At 32.5% G+C, this 21,881-nt stretch overlaps 1 protein-coding gene and 2 long non-coding RNA genes across 37 annotated transcripts in view; 1 reads left to right on the forward strand and 2 right to left on the reverse strand.

Moving 5' to 3' along the window:
- Nucleotides 1–21,881, forward strand: part of LOC101886358 (cadherin-18) — a 444,602-nt gene that overhangs the window by 336,170 nt on the left and 86,551 nt on the right. The window lies entirely within an intron of this gene.
- On the reverse strand, nucleotides 11,129–18,678 carry LOC147841478 (uncharacterized). 22 transcript variants are annotated; one of them, XR_015504510.1, is made up of 11 exons: nucleotides 18,595–18,678; nucleotides 18,092–18,182; nucleotides 17,378–17,427; nucleotides 16,662–16,769; nucleotides 16,291–16,421; nucleotides 16,118–16,158; nucleotides 15,898–15,988; nucleotides 15,671–15,801; nucleotides 14,292–14,458; nucleotides 13,839–13,926; nucleotides 11,129–12,473 (listed from the first exon to the last, which is right to left on the reverse strand). It is a non-coding gene; the product is annotated as an uncharacterized LOC147841478 (long non-coding RNA). The 22 variants fall into 22 exon arrangements; XR_015504503.1 differs by having other exon boundaries at nucleotides 14,387–14,458; nucleotides 15,671–15,818; XR_015504514.1 differs by having other exon boundaries at nucleotides 16,118–16,161.
- Nucleotides 19,647–21,560, reverse strand: LOC147841479 (uncharacterized). 5 transcript variants are annotated; one of them, XR_015504522.1, is made up of 5 exons: nucleotides 21,301–21,560; nucleotides 20,436–20,493; nucleotides 20,282–20,358; nucleotides 20,070–20,119; nucleotides 19,647–19,798 (listed from the first exon to the last, which is right to left on the reverse strand). It is a non-coding gene; the product is annotated as an uncharacterized LOC147841479 (long non-coding RNA). The 5 variants fall into 5 exon arrangements; XR_015504520.1 differs by having other exon boundaries at nucleotides 19,660–19,798; nucleotides 20,474–20,490; nucleotides 21,301–21,464; XR_015504521.1 differs by having other exon boundaries at nucleotides 19,660–19,798; nucleotides 20,436–20,490; nucleotides 21,301–21,464.

A 21,881-nucleotide genomic window follows, 5' to 3' on the forward strand; every position in this document is an offset into this window, starting at 1 on the left:
GTTGATTTGGAAAACATCAATTGAAAAGAACTGGAAAAAAAAATAAACTAAACAACACTAATAACTATTTTATTTGTTATTTATTTATTGATTTATTTTATTTCATTTTATTTATTTATTTTTTTTTTTTTTTCCGCATGCAATGACTACATTTCATAAAATCGGTTACACTTCCGGTTTGAGGGATATCTATTGAAAAGAACAGAAAAAATCAATAGAACTATACTAATAACTATTTTATTATTATTATTATTATTATTTTATTTTATTTTATTTTATTTTATTTTATTTTATTTTATTTTATTTTTAGGATTGTTATTTAAAAAGAACAGAAAGAAAATATAATTATACTAAAAATATTTATTTATTTATTTATTTATTTATTTATTTATTTATTTATTTTATTTTTTTATTTTTGTATAGTATAGCAAAAAGGTGCCATGATTTCAGACATTTTTTAAATTATTTTTTTAGTCAACAGTACCAATAAGTTACTTTTTTTTGTTTATTTTGTTTTGTTTTTAGGATTGTCATTTTTAAAGAACAAAAAAGTCACCATAATTATAATAATATTTTTTTTTTGTATTTGTTCATTCGTTAGTTTATTTATTAATTTATTAGTTTTTGCATAGTACAAATAATAAATATTATATTTTGTTTGTTTGTTTGTTTGTTTTTTTGTTTGTTTGTTTGTTTGTTTGTTTGTATAGTGAACGGAAAGGTGCCATGATTTCAGACATGTTTTAAATAAATTTGTAGTCAAAACAGTAACAATAAGATACATTTTATTTATTTGATTTTTTTATTGATTTTTTTTTTTTTTTTGGTTTGGTTTGTTGTGTTTTGTTTTACATTTTTAATCGTTTTTTTTTAATTAATTAATTAATTAATTAATTTAATTTATTTAGGTTATTTATTCATTCATATAGTATAATATTTAAAAGGATCAATAATAAAGTGAAAATAACGTTCAAGTTTTGGGTCAACAAGTACTTTTAGTACACCTTTACTTCCAATCACGTCGCCATTTACTCTTCATCATTTGGATTTAGATCTTCATGTACTGTAATGTGTGTATTTATATAGCGCATTTATCATGTATGACCATACACCCAAAGAACTTCACAATCATGAGGGGGTCCTACACCGATGATTTTCTTTCTTCTGTTTAACACAAAAGAAGATACTTTGGAGAATGCTGGTTGCTGGCACCCATTGACTTGCAGTATGCGAAACATTTAAACAAAATAATGAAAGTCAATAAGCTCCATCAACCAGCATTTTTAAAAGTGTCTTCTTTTGTATTCAACAGAAGAAAGAAACTCAAATAGGTTTTGAAGAAATGAATGAAGGAACCTTTATTTTTTAATTAACTATTTGTTTAATGTAACTACAAATAAGCATGTAAAGCAAAAACTGTACTTTGCACCCTTTGCACTTGACTTATGTTTATACTATTGCTGTGGAAAAATAGTTTTGGGTTAAGGTCTGCAAAATTCACAGATCTTACACATTATGTAGTTTAACAAAGGTTGCTTTGATAATTCTCGCAAAGCATCATGGGACATAGGAAAAGATACCATAATATACAGTAGATTGTAATTTTGCTCTAACTGCTGGTAGTTTTAAAGGCACCATAAACTGTCGGGTTATGGCTCTGTGTTCAACCTTCCTTTCCATTACAGTAAATAGCAGTTAACTAAAGGCAATAGCTTTATTTATTCATTGGGTTGGTTCTTTTCCATTTGAACTGGGGAGAATTGAATGTCAGGTGCTGGGATTGATTCTGCTCATATAAACTAGCCATTGACAAAGCATTATGATACCTCCTAATGAATAATTTTAATAATTAACTAGATGAAAGGACAGTGCTTTTGTAAACGTTGCTGTTATGATGCCAGAGTGTTGTTAGTGCTGTAATACTGCTGCTAAAGTGTTCAGTTTTGTTTGGTTACTGGCCAAATTACAGGTTTTATAGACAGAGTTTTGATTTAGTTAAATTTTTTCAGTGCTAATGGGAATTTCTCACCGATTCAGTTGTGCATTCATGTTAAAAAAAGAAAAGTATATTAGCATATTCATGAGCAATTGAACTGTTTAATCATCTAGTATTAATTAAATTGATAGATAGTTACAGTAAATGAGTTTAACATTTTATAAAAGGGTTTGTTATCATTCAGTAAGGGTTTTAAGGGTTCTAAGCCCTCTACTTTTAAACTTTGTGGATTAACAAGAAACATTAAACAAAATAAGTTTTGTTTTTTAAAAAGTACTTTTTTGCCGTTATAATGTTTTTGTTGCAAAATATATACAACTATTACGTTTAATTATTGGGCGGCACGGTGGCACATTGGTTAGTGCTGTCGCCTCACAGCAAGAAGGTCGCTGGGTCAGTTGGCATTTATGTATGATTTTTTTTTGTTGTTCTCTCTGTGTTGGCATGGGTTTCCTCCAGGTGCTCCGGTTTCCCCCACAGTCCAAAGGTGAATTAGGTAAACTAATTTGGCCGTATTTGTAAATGTGAGAGTGAATGGGTGTTTTCCAGTGATGCATTTTTTGTGTGTGTGTGTGTGTGTTTTTGTGTGTGTGTGTGTGTGTGTGTGTGTGTGTGTGTGTGTGTGTGTGTGTGTGTGTGTGTGTGTGTGTGTGTGTGTGTGTGTGTGTGTGTGTGTGTGTGTGTGTGTGTGTGTGTGTCCTAAAAAGCTTTGCAGTGTTGAGCTATCATTATCCTCAGCAGCACAAACAGGGTCTGTTTAGATCACTAACCCTAACAATAGTACACTGTTTTCCTTGCAAGCAAACAGTGCTAATAATTGTCACATACAGATGGCAAGCCTGTGTCCTTCCTGTTGATTTCTGATCCAAACACGAACATTTTCTTCAGAAATAAAGCAAGCATTGTTCACGGAAGACATCTCATTATCAGCCAGTGGCTCAACCTGTCCCACTCGCATATAAAGCAAGACGTCAAGCTTGTTAATAATAAGTGAGGTTGGATCTTCGTCTTCCCTGCTTTTCTTGTAAGAGTTTCCAGGGAATAATCAGAATTCCCAATTTCAGAGGCCTCGATGATGGGAAAAGTCTCTTACACACGCACACATACGTACACTCCGCCAAGTAGGCTAATTTCTCTGCTGATCAGGGAGTCTGGAGGGTTTTAGCGAGTGAGTTTTGGAGCTTCTCTGACACAGATCAGGGAGTCTCTAAAAGGAAGGATTAGTGCTACTTCCTGTTCTGATCAAATTAGAAAAGCATGCCAGTTTGTCAAGGCCTTCCCCAGCCGCTAACACTTTTCAGCGTTTTAGCAACCACTCCAGCACTATTTTTACACTTGGAGAAAGAAAAAACAAGTCTATTGTAAGGGTAATGTGTTAACATTTAATTTGACATTTTAAATGTTAGCTTCATTTATGAATACAAATATTTAAGTATTTTGTGTTTTTAACAGTGTTTGTTTGTTTGTTTGTTTGTTTGTTTGTTTGTTTGTTTGTTTGTTTGTTTGTTTGTTTTGTTAGTTTTATTTATGTATTTATTTATTTATGTATTTTATTATTCATTAAATTGATTAATTAATGAATGAATAAATCATCCAGTATGTAAATAAATAAATAAATAATTAAATAAATAAATAAATAAATAAATAAATAAATAAATAAATAAATAAATAAATAAATAAATAAATAAATGAATGAATGAATGAATGAATGAATGAATGAATGAATGAATAAAGAAATAAAGAAATAAATAAAACAATTATTCAGTTAGTGGATAAATAAGTTATTAACAAACAAACATTCAATAATTAAACAAACAAACAAACAAACAAATAAATAAATAAATAAATAAACCAATTATTCAGTAAGTGGATAAATACGTAAATAAGAAAACAAACATTCAATAAGTAAACAAATAAACAAATAAATAAATAACTTCATAAATAAACCAATTATTAGGTAGATAAAAAGCAAGTAAAAAGAAAAATTCAATAAATAAACAAACAAACAAACAAATAAATAAATAAATAAATACATTTCTTAGCATGAAATGTAATTTTAATGCTGAATTTTCAGCTTTGCCTAATTTTCTACAGACAATGTCCCTTCAATGCTGAATATTCAGTTCTCTGTCAACTGTCTCTTTAAATCAAACTTTGTATTTATTGTAGAGATGCTCCAATATGGATTTTTTGGCCATTATTGATAACCGATAACTTACAATTTAGAGGCAGATAAGTTATATATTATAGCCATTAAATATAAATATTTAAAGTGTTTTATTTTCATACCGGAAAAAAAAAAGTTTTATTTTAAAAACTTTATAAAAGTTTGAACTAATCTTATGAACTGAATGGTGTACGGTTTCACATAAATCAGCATACCAAAAATAAATTACTTCCTTTTCTTAACATAGCAAATTAACATGCAACTTAACTGAGGCATACAAATAATAGGTTAAATAACTAAACAGGATTTAATTAACAAAGTTAAATAAATATATTTTAAATAAAATCATAGTGAAAGAACTAAAAACTGAAACCAGCTCAAATGCTCTTAAATAAAACGTGTTACAGTAATGTATATATACAGAAAAAGCATTTTAAGAGGTGTTTTGACAGTTCAGAGCCACCGTACAAGCAAAAAGCTAAATGCAGTGTGGCATAAATTCATCCCATTTGGCAATTTAGATTCTTTTGAACACATGTAGGTGCTGCTTGTCAATCAGACAACGCTTCTATGTTCGTTCTTGCTGTCAATTGCGAGAAAAAAGATCAATGAAAGGTTCATGATAAACCGCTGTGAGTTTGAAACTTTAACTGCAGACTATTTTTGAAGAAATAAACAATATAAGGACAGCTCGTTTTAGCGCACAAGTCTGAACTAATTTGACCCACATATGCGTGAGGCAGGCAGTTCTGTACCATTACATAATGTATTGGCTTAAAGATATTGGCCTAATTTTGATAACGGACAGATAACGATCATCTTAAAAATAGCATTTATCTATCGATAGCGACATGGCTATCGATAGATAGATAGGCTATCGATAGATAGATGGATATCGATAGATAGATAATCGATAGATAGATAGATAGATAGATAGATAGATAGATAGATAGATAGATAGATAGATAGATAGATAGATAGATAGATAGATAGATAGATAGATAGATAGATAGATAGATAGATAGATAGATAGATAGATAGATAGATAGATAGATAGATAGATAGATAATCGCCTATGTATCATGCATCCCTAATTTATTGCATAAACTGTCCGTTTAATATTAAATTATAATTTTGACGTGATTTCTGCATGAACTGTCCCTTTAATGCTGAATATTAATTTCTACATGAACCATCCCTTTAATGCAGAATTTTTAGCTCTGCTTGTTTTCTGTATAAACTGTCCCTTTAATGTTGAATTTTTATTTCTGCCTGATTTCTTTATAAATTGTGCCTTTGATGCAGAATTTTTCATTTCTGCTTAATTTCTACATAAACTGTGCTTTTAATGCTGAATTTTCATTTCTGCCTTATTTCTATGTGCAATGTCTCTTTAATGCTGAATTTGTATTTCTGCTTGAACTGTCCTTTTTGTTTGCATGAAATGTCCCTTTAATGTCAAATTTTCAGTTGTCTGTGAACTGTCCATTTATTTCAAACTTTGTATTTGTTGCATGAACTGTGGCTTTAATGCAGAATTTTCCTTTTGGTGTGATTTCAGCCTAAACAGTCACTTAAATGCTATATTTCGGTGTAATTTTAGCCTGAACAGTTGCTTTCATGCTACAGTTCAGTGTGATTTCAGCTTGAATGGCCCCTTAAATGCTATATTTCGGTGTGATTTCAGCTTGAACAGTCCCTTTAATGCTATATTTCGGTGTGATTTCAGCTTGAACGGTCCCTTTAATGCTATATTTCGGTGTGATTTCACCTTGAACGGTCCCTTTCATGCTACATTTCAGTGTGATTTCAGCCTGAACAGTCCCTTTAATGCTGTATTTCAGTGTGATCTCAGCTTGAACAGTTGCTTTCATGCTACATTCTGGTGTGATTTCAGCTTGAACGGTCCCTTTAATGCTTTATTTTGGTGTGATTTCAGCCTGAACAGTTGCTTTCATGTTACATTTTAGTTATATCAGCCTGAACAGTCCATGTGATGCTGCATTTCGGTGTGATTTCAGCCTGAACAGTTCCTTTAATCCTACATTTCAGTGTGATTTCAGTTTGAACGGTCCCTTAAATGCTGCATTTGGGTGTGATTTCAGCTTGAATGGTCCCTTTAATGCCATATTTCAGTGTGATTTCAGCTTGAACAGTTGCTTTTATGCTAGATGTTGGTGTGATTTCAGCTTGAACGGTCCCTTTAATGCTACATTTTGGTGTGATTTTAGCCTGAACAGTCTTGTTAATGCTATATTTCGGTGTGATTTTAGCCTGAACACTCCCTTTAATGCTGCATTTCGATGTGATTTCAGCTTGAACGGTCCTTTTAATGCTATATTTCAGTATGATTTTAGCTTTAACAGTCCCTTTAATGCTGAATTTTCAGGTTTGCATGATTTCTGCCTGAACTGTCCCTTTAATGCTGAACTTTTATTTCTGCGTGAACCCTCCCTTTATTGTAGAATTCTAGTTTGTATGTGACCTGTCACTTTAATTCTGCCAATGGAGGAAGGGGTACAGTTTCATTAGGGTTTTCGTGATGTGGAGGGCTTCCCTGAACAATTCTTGTATATACTGATAACAAAGAATACACCCTCACTCATTTACAGCAAGCCCGTTTCATATTTCCTCAAGAGCACTTACCAATCCCACACAATAAAGTTGAGTGATGGCTTTGCAGAGACAGTCCCTCAGAACTGACGGATGAAGAAAAGGTCACAACATTAGTCTGTGTGTTGTTTTAATGGAGTGAATGGCCGTGTGCCAGAGACTTGTGTTGCCTTAGGAGCCTAGGTTAAGTAATGCTGCTGCGGCTCTGGTAATATCTCTGCCCCGCCGCTGCTGGGGCTGGAGCTTTTGGCAGTCTACAAATGGAGTTATGGCATTAAAAGAATGGGAGATTCGTTTTTTTGGAAAGTTTACAGACCTCTTTTTGTACCATTGTGTCAAGCTTTTGTTTTGCCGAGATGCAGTCTGGGAAACCGTCCAACGTGCACTCGCGTTGCGAATTAGAAAATGATTTGGATGTGTTTACGGCAGTGTTTATTTTGTTTACGCCTCTTCTCATTTGTAAATGATGAGGGCTCAGAAGAAGACAATCCAACAGGTTTGAACTTGAAGTGGCAGAGATGAGGACAGATGGGTTTGGATGTGAGGGATTCACAAGATGAAGCGACAGCGAAAGAGATCATTTAACACCTTCAATGCTGCTAAATTAGATTGTTTAAATCAGGATCTATGAGGGTTTCTGTACTGCAGATGTCAGATGGTGACATTGGTAGGTATAATGCAATAACCGAAACAAACAATACAGTAGAAGACAGAATTACTAGCCCTCCTAAATTATTACCCCACCCCTTCCGCATATTTTTTCTGTTTCTTTTTAACAGAAAAAATACTTTTTTTTCAACACATTTCTAAACATAATAGTTTGAATAACTTATTTCTAATAACCGATTTGTTTTATTATTTTTAAATGTTCTGAAAAACACTGAACCCTACTGACTTTGTTTAAATGCATAAAAACAAGCAAACAATGTGACACTATACAAAACATCTGTATTTTGCTATCTACAAAAGAAATGCCATTTATTCTAAAAAGAAACTTATATAAACAAACAAAACAATTTACAAAAATAATAAAATTAAACAAAAATCTGAAAATAAAATCTAGTTTTTTTTATTTATATTTTTATTAAATTACTATTGTTACACTTTTGTTAACCAAAGTAAAATGACCCTGCAATATTTATTTATTTATTTATTTATTTATTTATTTATTTATTTATTGTTGTTTATTAGTTCATTAATTAATTCATACTCATTTTATTTTATTTGTGTTTTTTATTATTTATTTTATGCTTACACTACAGCAGTTTTTAAATCTTAAATCCTATTGCATTATTCACAGATTTCCCCACAAACTTCAACATCCACAAGCTACATAATTAGAAAATAATAGTGCTACTCATTCAAGGTTAAATTAGTATTAAAATGACAGAGGGAACAACCAATTTAATTTAATTTAATTTAATTTAATTTAATTTAATTTAATTTAATTTAATTTAATTTAATTATTTATTTTATTTTATTTTATTTTATTTTATTTTATTTTATTTTAATTCAATTCAATTTATTTTATTTTATTTTATTTTATTTTATTTTAGCATGGTATAACAAAAAAGTGTCATACTTTCTGATGTGTTTTAATATTTTTTTATCATTTTACAATACATTTTAATGGAAGAGCATCCGCTGCCTAAAACAAATGCTGGATAAGTTGACGGTTCATTCTGCTGTGGCGACCCCAGATTATAAAAAGGACTAAGCCAAAAAGAAAATGAATGCATGAATAAATGAATACATTTTGATACTATCATTAATATATAAAATACGATCACACTATCATCTCTTTTGGCTTGAGCCAGTAAAAAACCACTTGCCGATAACTCAAACACCCCAGAGAAACAGCAATGCCCTTTGCAGACGCCCCCTCAGCTCTGCAGCACTGTGGCGGTCAGTTTCTGCTCAGACTGTGCCTGTGGAAACCCAATAAGAAAGTTCAATTTAGTGAGAGTCCTCTTGGGTACTTTAGGAGCAGCAAAGGATCTCCTGGTCGGTCTCTAGTGCTTTCTGCAGGGCTGTCACTGTGACCGGTGACAATGGTCAACCTCACCTGCCCTGCATCTTAATATTGTTGCCTGCAGTCTTGACCTGCATCTAATATTGTAACCCACTGGCAGACATCTAATACTGAGCATGCGGTGCCGTTGAATATCCTTGGTAATGCATTTTCTTGTGATTAATTGCATTCAGTTAAGATTATATACAGTATGCAGTGTTATATTTGTATTATTACACAGCTATCTGGAATACTCAATCCTGATTGGTCAGTCAGAAGAATCAAAGGTATGTTATTCTGAGATAACGACCGTTAAATAACACATGCTCATCTGGGAATATACATATATCCACATTAGGGATGCATTTGGGCAGTGTTTTTGCTAGGGACAGTTATTGAACATGGCCACTTGAGTGAAGACAAGAGAGGGCAAACGTTTGAGCGATCAGTAAGTGAAGAGCAGGGAGTAGGGGTGTTGTTTGGTGGTTTGAGTGATCCATGGGGTCGTGCTGGTAGGTGTCAGGCCAGATTCATGGTAGCAGGGACAGATTTACCATCAGGCCACTGGGAAATGTTTCTGATCCACATTCATATCTATCTGCTTGTCTGTTAAGCCCCTGTTTTTGGCTCTTGGGTGCCGTTTTATGAATGAGTAACAAGTCTATGCTTTATTCTTTCCTGTCAGTTTTGCATTTTTTAGTCTGTTTGGCGCCATCTTGTGATTAAATAATGCTCAGGTTAGTGTATATTCCATCAGCTGTTTTCATTTTTTGTCAAGCTTGATAAAGCTTAATAAACTGGCATGTAATAATCAGTGTAATGTACATCCAGAATGATTGTTTTTCTTGATTACAACCTCCTGGATGTACTTTATCCCTAACTTATATTATTCAGTTTCTATACCTGAAAACTATTGTTTGATACCTGAGAAACGTGAAAAGGACTGTTTGTTTTAGTAGTATCTTTGATATATTATAATCATTTGTGCCTATTTTTATTTGACAGTCCTTTTTTTTTTTTTTTTTTTTTTTTTTTTTACTGAAGGTATCATTGACTACATTTACATGGACATCAGTAATTGAATTGTCTTAATCTGAATGAGACAATAATAAGATTAAAGTGTTTACATGAGTTGCTTTTTGATTGTTCCTTTCATGATCCTGTTTTACATATTATAGCACATAATTCAATTAACGTCATTGCGTCACCACGGAACCCAAGTTTCCTCCACAGTTTCATGTAATTTTGGGTGTTTCATTTTTAATTTGTTGACTTTAACTGCAGTTTGGCACTTTCACTTTAATTTAGGAACATTTCATGACATTTCATGAGACTGGTGAGATGTACCACTGAATGAGGTAGCAAAAACAAACAACAGAGATTCTTCTCAGATGAGGTATACACAATGTTAACATAATCATACAAAGAAAACTCCAAATTGGGTGAAAACAAACAATCAAAACAGGGAAAATAAAGGCCTTACTAGACAGATCAAGAGGTCAAGAGAACGCAAGGCAAACTCCAAAATAGGCTCATTCTGAAAAAGTACCCGTATATACATTTCTATAAAGTGCGAGTTTTGTCTTTAAGATGAATGCTACGGGGCGGTATGACGCCGTTGCTTTCCATGCTTACCAGCCTACCGCTTACCTCCGTATAGGCTGCTTTCCTGCCGTTACCAGTTTGCTTAGTAGCTCGCCATGTACATCAGCAGACTTGAGATGTAGATAGGAGTTGACTGTGGCAACGGGGTTCCGTTCTGGTCAAGAATAATTTCCGAAAGCAGGTAAGACAAAAAACAGAAGCCAAAAAATAAAACAAACGGTCAGTCAGTCAGTCAGTCAGTCAGTCAGTCTATCGGTCGGTCAGTCAGTCAGTCAGTCAGTCAGTCAGTCAGTCAGTCAGTTTATTTACACACGAACAGCAGGCGCGAATGGCACTCTCAAGAAAAACTTGAGATCTCAAACAATGTATACAGAGGCCTTCAGTGGATTCACAAAAATAAAAACTGCAAAAAATACCTCCTGGGACGTATTTGTTACTCTCCAAAAATAAATAAATAAATTAATACCCAGACAGCACACATACGTTGGGCCGACGTCGTGCCGACTTTCAAAATTCCATCGGCGCGATGTCGCTCAGGGAGCGTTTGCTAATTGGCAAAATGTCGCTGCGACGTCGGCAAATGATCGGAAACGCTGTCCGGCCGATGTTAGGACGACGCAACCGGAAATGCCGGCCGCTCCGCGGAGGCGCTGTTCTCAGGCGTTTTGCTCCATACTTATGGACCACTAGCTGCAGCAGCTGCTTATTTATAATAAACACGACACACCACTCTCAATAACAGTTGAAGATTTATTAATATTTTCACAAACATACAAATAGATTAACATACTTTTATCACACATAACCATGTTTTACTACGTTTAAAACAAAACCAACAAGTTGTACTATAACCATGGCTGAAATACTGTGCAATAAAGATTTTAAATACAAAGTCCATTGCAGCATTTACATTAAGACCATAGGAATATTTACAAGTACTTCAAAACATGTACACTAAGGGTGACTATAGTTTACTATAGTAAAAACACAAATCACTTGTGTAAGCACATGTTATAATGCTTATAATTTCTTAAATAGTGTTAAAGAAAATGCATGTTTCCAAGACTATAATTTTAAAATACAAGAAAATACCAGTCATGTGTTCAGTATCGAAAAGACTTTCTTCAGGGAGTTACAATAAAAAAAGAGTACACAAACACAAAATAAATACCAAGCAAACAATATTTACAGTAGTAAATAAAATCATACAAATTAAAATAATTGTCTGATAAAATTTTATTAAAGTCTGTAGTCAATTTTTTTTTACATTTTTTTTATAAATGGCATTTAACAATTTGCAATCTCCTCTGAACTAATAACACACCAATAATATAAAATAATACTTTCTCAGAGATAACCAGTTTTTTTTAAGCAAACTCTAATGCACGACACAAAACAGATTTTGTCATTCTATATATATATATATAAAATCCCTTAATTTCTGTTTAACGGAAATATTTTTTAACACATTTCTAATCACAATAGTTTTAATAACTCATTTCTAATAACTGAGTAAATAATATTTGACTAGATATTTTCAAGACACTTCTATACAGCTTAAAGTGACATTTAAAGGCTTAATTAGGTTAATTAGCTTAACTAGGCAGGTTAGGGTAATTAGGCAAGTTATTGTATATCGATGGTTTGTTCTGTAGACAGTCGAAAAAAATTGCTTAAAGGGGCTAATAATATTGACCTTAAAATGTTTTTTAAAAAATTCAAAACTGTTTTTATTCTAGCCGAAATAAAAGAAATAAGACTCTCTCCAGAAGAAAACATAACATTTTCTTGCTCTGACCTATATATATATATCTGACCTTTATATATATATAAAACTGGTTGTAAATTGTGTACAATGTTCCAAGAAAACAGACAAAATTAAAAGAAATAACCTGTCATTTACTTTTGTTTTATCTTGTGGAATGTTGCTTACACATAAAAGGGGATATATAGGTGGAATAAAAAGTGTGTCGCCATCCTCTAAATTGTTCTTGTATGTTGTCTTCATCTTTAGTCTTCACAAGTGAGGCTGGCCCAAACCGGGACTGCAGTAGCCAAATCTAATCCTTGTAGTGGGAACCCTTAAATAAAGCAAGAAACCAAAAGGAGAAAGATTAGCATTTGAGCAGTTCATATTACCACAAATATAAATTATTTGTTTCATGACATATAACTGGAGTATGTGTTATGCAAGTGACTAGCTAAAATGTGTAATTTAATTTAAACTTAAAGAGTGTGTCTGAGCACTAATTTTCAGAAAAGCCATTTGAAAGTTAAATTCCTTGTGAAATCATAATGAATGTTTTTTTTTTTGGTTTTTAGTATCATTGTGTTAGTATAAATGTGTCTCTAAATATATGTAAAATCTTCAGATACCACATTACATGCAAATTAAACTAAGTTTCGTCAACTAAAATGTCACACTGTACACCACATTTAATATATCATAGCTAGGGTCAGGAGGAATCTGCTGATGTTTTTTGCTATTTCTGCTGAAAATTTTGGTGGAAGTCTGCGGATTTCTGCGGAATTATTTTGGGAGTATCATAACTAAAACCTTAATATATGAAATAAAAAATAATATATTTTAAAGTTTTATTTAATGTTTAAAATGCAAATCCAATTAGATTCACTTTATTTGGTAAATAAAGCAAGTTTTTCATGTAACATATCTAGTAAGACAGAAAATATTACTGTACAAACTGCATTGTACATAAATCAGATGAACATTTTCACATTAGTCAATAATATTACTGAAATTAATAAAAAAACTGAATAAATATAGATTTACACACATTTACTCAAGTAAATAAACAGAATTAATGATAGGCTTAACATCTGCGGAGTTCTGCGAAAAATCCGGGTGGGCCTAATCATAGCTTTATTTCTGCTACAAAAAGGTTTTTCAGCAAACAACTTCTATTATATGTAGGCTATAGAGGAGGATATAAAAAGAAATGATATATTCAACTCTCTAATTAAATGCACCTTATGCAGCTAATCAGGTCTTTTAGGCTTATTTGAAAACTTAAATGACGTGTTGACCACAGTTGAACAACGCTCAGTGAGAATACTTTTTTTCCACAAATTCTTTTTGTTCTAAAGAAACATGTCTGATTGTTAGCAATCATCAAAGAGCAAACTTTTTTTTTTTCAAATAAATACTATGCTTTTAAAAATAAACTTTTCATACATCAAGAATACTAAAAATATGTTTATTTAAAATGTTTTATATATAAAAAAACAGCTTGAGGAGAGAATCAGTACATTGGAATACTATTTTTTCAGAAGGATCATGTGACACTATTAATTATATGCATTGTATTAAATTCACAGTATTACTGCTTGACTGTATTAATTAAATAAAGCTGACACTATCAGAAGAGAATTTACCATACCAACCTAAAAGCTATGAAACAGTAGTGTATGTTTAAGATGTTACTTACTAGTCCTATTGTACTTTGGAGAGGTTGTCTGACAGGAGGATCCCTTCAACTCAGCAGAATTCTCAGCAGACCATCAGCGTACACCAATCTAAGAATAAAATAAGCAATTTGTTAAAAACCAAAAATATATATTTTATATTTCCAGGTTTATAGGAAAGAAGAAAGCTAAAGCAGATTTAAAATGTAGAAAAAAATAAAACCTATTGACAATTTAATGGCACAACATACCCTAAACTAAGCACGCTCAAATGGTTAATTTTAACTGTTAAGGATTCATTCATTCATTGTCTTTTGGGCTTAGTCCCTTTATTAATCTGGGGTCACCACAGCGGAATGAAAGGCCAACTTAGCCAGCCTATGTTTTACGCAGTGGATGCCCTTCCAGCTGTAACCAATACACACTCATTCACACACACTTATACACTATGGTCAATTTTAGCATACCCAATTCACCTATGTCTTTGGACTTGGGAAAACCGGAGCACCCAGAGGAAACCCATGCCAACACGGGGAGAGCATGCAAACTTCACACAGAAACGCCAACTGACCCAGCCGAAGCTTGAAGCAGCAACCTTCTTGCTGTGAGGCAAACGTGCTACCCTCTGCGCCACCGTGCTGCCCTGTTAAGGAATCAGATTAATATAAATGAATTGACATGTTTATTTAGTGTCTGACACATTAAATATTGCATTTTTAAATATTGTTTCATTTTAAGATTTATTTCAGAATTAACTATAGAACCGGATATATCGTCACATTTTCATGCACAGCAGCATTTCCAAGAACATAGAAAAACAGAATATAGGCCAACTGAAAAAAAAATAAATTAAAAAATTCTGAGGGTATAATCTTGGATAAAAATATCACAGTTTCACAGTATTGTGATTACTGCTCTGAAATGTGTTTTTTTTTTATCTCTGTGTAAAAAACAGCTACTTTTTCCCCATTGAACACAATATGTTTTGTTTTAAGAAACATTTAAAATATTTTGTAACAGTAAACATGCCAGGCTAAATAATAATTTAATAAAATAGTACTATCTTCATTAGACTCAAAAACACTGATTTCTTGTGAAGGCATAATAAGCTATTTGTTTTTCAGATGTTTGCTGAATCGTGAGCTGACCAGTAGCTTTTGATGTGGAGGGTCTTTTGCTGCTGTAAATAATGTTGGACTATTTTTTTAAGTCTTTGATAACGCGCTAAAAACCATATACAATGCATCCGGAAAGTATTGATACTTTACTTTTTCCACATTTTTAATGTTTCAGTCTTATTTCAAAATGGATTAAATTCATTAATTTCCTCAAAATTCTACACACAATCCCCATAATGTGTGTTGACCCGATTTTAGTTAATCATTTACAAGTCAATATTGCCTATATGGATTGTAATTTTAAAAAAAATTAACATGTAAAATTGCAGTGTTAAATGCAATGCCATCAAACATTTTAGACGCACCAGTGCAAAAAGCTAGTCTAGAGCACTTGGAATGCTGGTGTAGTTCTAGTTAAATTCAGTTCAGTTAAAGCTGTATATGCAACAGGTCTCAAGTAGAGGATATAGTATTTAACTAATCTTAACAACTAAACATTTACGAATCTGTATTAGCCAGCTCATGTACTACAATGTAACATACTGTATATTGCCACCTTGATACTTAAGCTTTCTTTAAAATATTTTGTGTTCAACCGATTAATTAATTCTTTCGTTTAATTTTTTCTGTGCAATAGTATAGCTTACACTGGTGTATTTGTATGGACCCCCCAAAATAGCGGAGGCCACTTTCTGGCCACCCAAGTATAAACTTCTAGCCTAGCCACTGTGAACTACCTGTCTGTCCTGTTCCAGAACTCTTTGTCGGCTGCTTGTATGTCTGGATACAGCTGCACAAGTCTTTTAACACTGACAAATACAGCCTCTGCACATCCTCACAACCAGGAGAACAGAATGATCAGGAGGACCTGAAAAATATAACCAACTGAAATCAGTTGAAATGTATTTTGTCTTGTAATGATGGCACAAAAATAAATTATTTTTCACAAAGGATGTGCTGTTACCTATGAAACGGTCTATAATGAATGATCTTTTGATCCTGTTTCCTTGATGTCATTCACTCAGAGATGGTTTGGACATTTGATTGTATCTAAACTGTAATGAATTTAAGTTACACAAACATTAATAGCAGGACCATTGATCTTGTAACTTATACAAATTGTTAAGTATTGAACAAGTCTGCAACCAAACTAGTCAAGTTAATAATACTAATCTCAACTCAACTATGATTAGTTGTCTTGTTTCTGCTGCCCAGACGGTCACACCTGCTTATAAAAAAAGGAAAAAGTATGGTATTTTTACAACAATGAAACTGCAAACAACTTAACTATAAGGGGGTAAGCAGTGAGCATCTTTTATTATAAGCAATTTACTGAATACTTTGTCACTGGTATTACCTAAAAACCAAACGTCCCAAGTTTGGCTCATAGCTGTCCACACATCTGCCCAGTAGCTTGTGGTAATACTGAAGACACTGATCAGCTGGTCCAACTGAGTTTGGAGTTGAACTGCAATCAGGCATCCAATACTGCAAAGAAAGAGAAACTCACTTTGGGTTAACAAATAATGTAATCCCATCCACGCATTTCAAGTAATTGTGCAGTTAATTCTCTTAAAATGAATGAATGAATTCTCTTATTGAATTTTCTGAGAGCTTATGAATATATTTTGTCTTCCCAAAATAGCATGTACTGAAACACAAAATTATATAAATATAATTTAATAAGAGCGTGACGTGGTGGCACAATAGGTAGTGCTGTCGCCTTACAGCAAGGATGCTGACTCGAGCCGCGGCTGGATCAGCAGGCATTTCTGTGTGTAGTTTGCAAATTCTCTCTGCGTTTGCGTGGGTTTTCTCTGGGTGCTCCGGTTTTGCCTACAAGTCCAAAGACATGGGTTACAGGTGAATTGGGTAGGCTAAATTGTCTGTAGTGTATGAGTGAGAACAAGCGTATATGGTTGTTTCCCAGTGATGGCTTGCAGCTGGAAGGGCATCCACTGCGTAAAACATATGCTGGATAGGTTGACAGTTCATTCCGCTGTGGTTACCCCAGATTAATAAAGGGACTAAGCAGAAAAGAAAATGAATGAATGAATGAATGAATGAATGAATGAATGAATGAATGAATGAATTTAATAAGAGTTAAACTGATCTGTTAACATGTCTGTCAGGAGCTGATCTACCTGTTGTCAAACTGATGAAAATGTTTTCTCAATTTACTTTAACATTTTTGTGTTTGTTTATGTTTTTATAACTTGCAGCCATTGTTAAATTTAAAAGTATTTTAAACATGCATGGACATCTAAATGCATATAGGGCACATATCTCAAAACATTATGAAATATTTCCAGATAAATCAATTTTGAATTAAAATGTATATTAATCTCCAGACTTGCACCTCCCTGATCTTTTTAAAAGAACGGCCATTCGTTTGCTCATCACTGTTTGACAAGTGTCTGGCAGTCAGTCAAAAATATACTTACATATAAAGATGTTCATCAGCAACACGGCACTTAGGTTAAACTTAGACCTCCTTTTCAGTTGATGTGGAAAACAAAAGCAAAAGAAAGAAAAAACAAAACGACTGAATACAAGTTGCATATCATGCCTGTACAAATCAAAAATTATTTATTTAGGGCTTAAATTGACTTAAGGATGAGTTAAGGTGTAAGGGATGGGTGAACAGTGTAAATATACATGTAATTCATAGCTATGATGTAAAGCTAAATTTTCAGCATCATTACTCAAGTCTTCAGTGTCACTTGATCTTTCAGAAATCTTTTTTTAAGATGTTGATTTAGTGCTTGAGGTTGAACTAATATAATGGTGATTATCAAATGGTGCTGATTTGCTGCTCAAGAAACATTTCGGATTGCTATCAATGCTAAAAACAGATGTGATGACAAATAATTTAGTGTAAACTTTTTTCTAAGATTTAATAAATCAATTAATCATAAAAAATTTAACAAAATGAAAATCACAAATATTACTTCATTAGCAGCAAATCTATATATTTACTAAGTTCTGAAGAATCATGTGATGTGAAATTTAATACCACTCACATGTTTCAATGTCAAAACTTTCTTAAAACAACTGCAATAAAGACAAGTAACAGATGCATAATATAAAGACATGTAACATGTGCATAATGATGTGCAATGGAAATTCATATGAATTAATCCTATGCTTAAAGTTACCTGTCTTTCCTGTATCTCTGTGATCAGCTCCCTTCAGAAATTTAGGAATCTTGAGTTATATTTTCTGTAGCAGGAGGTTATTCTCTCACTCCTGAAACCACAGAACACTTTTTTACTTAACATTTAGTTTAAGATACCATGAAATATCAAAACACGATTGAACTTTTGATTCACGGTCCTTTACAGTAACGTTACAATGCGTATTTTAGACTACATATCGAGTGCATTCAATAAAACATTGACAAAACCTCTCATCTACACATAAAGAATAAATAAAAGCCAAAACTTTAACAAACAAGTTTAACAAGAGCTAACATTAAGTAAGTTAACGTAATATTACCCCGACGCTAACGTTACCAGTGCTAATATGCTAACGGACTTTTACGAAGACTTACCACTCTTATATAACATAATATTCAACTGAATATTCATCAATTGCCAATAATAAATGTGTGAGGAACAGTTTTATGTAGTATTTGCTTTGTTTTAGGGACTAAACTTACCTGAAAACAGTCAAAACGGCAGCTTGAGAGAAGTCGTGTTGTGTCTTTTAGGTGGTGTCGTGTCGTGTTGTAGCTTCGTTTCCCATAGCAACATCCTCTCCGCTCCAGTGTTGGAAGCAAACGCGCGCGCGCACATTAAAGTCTTGCAGTATTACATTTATAAACATGATCACTCCATAGACAATTTAAATAATAACCTTGTATTTTATATCTTGAATTTAAAATGTATTTAGCAGTTTTATATACGCTATTATCTTTAAGACGAGCTTTATAGCCTACTAAACTGTTACAAAACAAACACTTTATTTGTGCATTCACTGTCAAAAATAAATAACCAATAAATATAAATGCAAGTATATATAAAACAAAGATGTCACTCTGTAAAAAGGTGTTTATTTTAATTAAACCCAACAAACACATTTACGTTGTAGCGATGTCTGCACAACGTTGCATTTTTTCAAAGGCAACGTTGCCGCTTACGTGCTCGCTACATTGTCACAACGTAGAAATGTAAGACGTGAGAAGGCTGTAGCAACGTTGTCGTGCGACATTCAGCAACCGCGAGGCGGCGTTCTTACTACTTGTATTAATATTTTTTGTGGCAGTTTATCATTACTGCCTGGAATACAGGATAAGCAGCAATTCTTTTCCAGTATTGCTTAATATGAAATATTGTTCAATTATTTTTCCTATTTAATTTAACAACTGCATGTGTAAACTTTAAAGTGTAAAAATAACACACAAATGAATATAATCAAACTTTTTATTATATATTTCACAACATTTAATAAATACAGTACAAACCTAATTATAAACAAACAGTATAAAGTTTATATATATATATATATATATATATATATATATATATATATATATATATATATATATATATATATATATATATATATATATATATATATATATATATAATTAAACTAAAGGGTAAACAAACAAGAAAAGTAAACAAGAAATCATTAAAATGTGTGTGTGTGTATATATATATATATATATATATATATATATATATATATATATATATATATATATATATATATATATATATATAAATTAAAATTCAGACACTGGGCAGTGAAGCTCTGGACTGGAGAATACAGCAGACCAGGGAGCGCAGCTGAAGACCAGGCATAGTTGTTGGTATGGAGAAAGCAGTCAGAGGAAGAAACAAATTCAACAGATAATCCAGCTTCAGAGATCCACAGCAGACAAGTCAAAATAGGCAGTGAACAAGAGAGGACAGATGGAAACGAATATGACTAGCAAGTTATTGAAATTTCAGACATTTATTGTAATTTCATTACATATAAAATCTCCAGTGAGTAATTATGTAGCCTACTTTATTTTAATGCTTTAATAATATATCATATACCAAAATTACATACAATTAAATAAATTTAGAGATACAGGGAAAACAGGTTTGAGTTAACAGAAGTCAGAGTTAGTCTCCGAATTCTCACTTAAATTATGAGAAGAGAAAGAACAGGCCCTGTAGTTGTGGCGTTGCTCGCTGTAAATGGAATGTTAAACTTAGTGTCATTTCAATAATAGCTGTACAAAATAATAAAGTAATTTTTCATAAGCATGATCTATTTTCCACATTATGAACATGCTGTTTTAGGTAACAATACTACATTTATTATGATAGTAAATAGAGTAGTATACTTCTTACCTCATCCAATTATTCTTTCCATAGATCGGGAATTACAGCAACACTGATCTGAGGTGAATTCAACAGCTGAAAACATTCTGAAAGACAAGTTACACGAGTAATTTGCAAACAACAGTGAGTGAGTGGTTAAACAATAGAGTTTTATGCAACTTACACATAATTAAAATCCAGAAATTATCAATAGAAGATTACCTCCATGTGAAAATAGCCTGCTGAGCAAATAAAAGAGTGGGTTTTAAATAAAACATCAAAAGATCAATCAAAATAGAAATTTAGACTAGCAGACCTTTTTATTGATATCTATATTAATTAGGCATATGAACATCAACTTATATACTTTAACTTATAGAGATAGCTCAACCAAAACTGACAATTCTGCCATTTTAGCCTCATGCTTTATTTGTTCCAAACTTATTTAGCTTTTTTTCTGCTAAACAATAAAGAAGATGTATTAAATAAAGCTGGAAAACTGTAACTATTTAATTAGTGTTTTCTTACTATGAAAGCAAATGCTTACAGTCTTTAGTGTTCAATAGAATAAAGAAACTTAAAGGTTTGGAATCACTTATTATTTACAGGGCAAATAATTTGTAAGTACAAATCATTTTTGAGTGAACTGTCCCTTTAACGGGACGCAATCTGCACAGAGGTGTTTTGTATTTAAAAGTTATTTTGTGTGTTTTGTAAATAGTGGGTCGGCTCGAGTGAGGAAGTATCATACTGACTGATCACGATGGATATGGAAAAAACTGAACTTTAAAAGCATTATTTTCCATTTGACTAAAGACTAGGCGTAGGTAAATAATCAGGAAATGTTTTATCGAGAGATTTAACATAATGATTTTAATGTTGTCGCCGTCCGTGAACGGAATGCTGAAATGTTACTCGCTCGTAACAACTTCATTACGGCTTTTGTGTGTGTGTAATGTTGGAACAGATTGTTGTCGAAATCGTAGGTTTGTTTGAATATTCACGATTTACGTATCTTATTTAGCAAGAAGAAATAAAGCAATACTCACGTCTCCTCGGTCGTTGATGAATGAGACGACGGCTTGTTGAAATTTAAACGGATTCAGCTGTGACCAGTAAATGTTGTACAGTGGTTGTCCACGCCACCTAAGCACAACCTAAAGTATGCGGCCCTCGTGATGTTTAAATGGCAACCTTATGACATCGTTGTGACAACGTTTAGCAACAACGTAGAATCCTCAACCTTTTTGCAAGGTTGGTACAACGTTGTAGGAAGGTCGCTACGTTGAGGCAACGTTGTGTGTTTGTTGGGAAACAGCCGAAATGCAGAACATACTTGATTTTTACACTGGGAAAAATGTATTAGAAAAAGCCACAATAAAAAAAGCAAACAGCAGTTAACACCAGAAAAAAAACAACGTTTTCATTATTAAAGCATAACAATAAAACTTTTTATATTTTAATGAATTGAAATCATGTATTGTAGGCATTTTGGTCAGTTTTACTGCATTAATGTAGGCTATTTAAAGCTGGACCGACCGACGCAGTTCACATGATGCATGTCGCGTTTGTCTAAATTTATTATGCACGCAAAAACTTACTTGTAAACCAAATATGTTGCCGGATTCTT

Source organism: Danio rerio, chromosome 12 (assembly GCF_052040795.2).
Source record: "Danio rerio strain M-AB ecotype USA chromosome 12, GRCz13ab, whole genome shotgun sequence".
Lineage (NCBI taxonomy): Eukaryota > Metazoa > Chordata > Actinopteri > Cypriniformes > Danionidae > Danio > Danio rerio.